Here is a 920-nt window from a genome sequence, read left to right as displayed (position 1 = left end):
GCTCTGGGTCACTGAGCAAATAAGTTTTCCCCTTGTCAGCTCTAGGATTTTCATCTGTAAAGCAATCTTAATAATACCCAAATGAAATATCAAATAAAAGGATACTTGTGAAAAAAATTATAAAGTATGCACCCCATGTAGAAAGTTCTGTTGGTTTATAGAACCAAGTGGGTTTCTATCAAAGTTTGAGGAGAATCAAGGGATATGTTTGTCTGGTGACATCATCACTGTAAACAACAACAGCTTTCCATAAGTCCTACAGTGCTAGGCAGCAAGAACATTGATCTGCTCCAAAGTAGCAATATTTATATTCCACATACTTTCTGTTAAAAGATTTCTGTGTTCACTTAGACAACATATATATTAAAGTTGGAACAATACAGAGAAGATTAGCATTTGCCCCTGAGCAAAAATGACAGGAAAATTCATGAAGCATTCCACAAATTAAAAATATTAAGAAAGATTCCTGCAATGCACTGGAAGTATAATATGGATCTCAGTATAAATGTCATAAACGTATATTAGGGAAAAAAGGATTTTGCGGGGAGAAAGCTGTAGTGCTTTACTCATTTTGTAAAAAAATCATACGCAGACACTTCTGGAAGTAATGTTTAACCAGGACATTTTGTCATGAAGTAGCAGAATAACTTTCCTTTCTTATCCCATAATCAAGAGTAAGCCCAGAATAAGAACTGAGCTCCTTCAATATCAAGTTCAATGTTTCATCTACAAGAACAGGCTTTTCCTTGAGAAGGGCATCCCTAATATCTCCTATCCTTATTTTGTTCTAATTGCTGATGAATTTTACCACAGTAGAGTAGTGGAACTTGCTGACTATAAATAAAACTGATTTCAGCAGGAGTTACAGAATTCAGCCTAGAGACAAACTGAGCTGAGAAGAGAACAATCCGGTTAGGACC

The 920-nt window shown here is 35.5% G+C and overlaps 1 non-coding gene across 1 annotated transcript; it reads left to right on the top strand.

The window, feature by feature from the left end:
- The first annotated feature begins 339 nt into the window (after positions 1-339).
- Positions 340-447, top strand: LOC116269554. Its single transcript, XR_004177180.1, has one exon. It is a non-coding gene; the product is annotated as a U6 spliceosomal RNA (small nuclear RNA).
- The last annotated feature ends 473 nt before the right edge of the window (positions 448-920 follow it).

The sequence above is a fragment of the Papio anubis genome, chromosome 11, assembly GCF_008728515.1.
Source record: "Papio anubis isolate 15944 chromosome 11, Panubis1.0, whole genome shotgun sequence".
NCBI lineage: Eukaryota > Metazoa > Chordata > Mammalia > Primates > Cercopithecidae > Papio > Papio anubis.
Note: the sequence above shows the minus strand (reverse complement) of the source record. Positions and strands in the feature narration are given on the sequence as shown.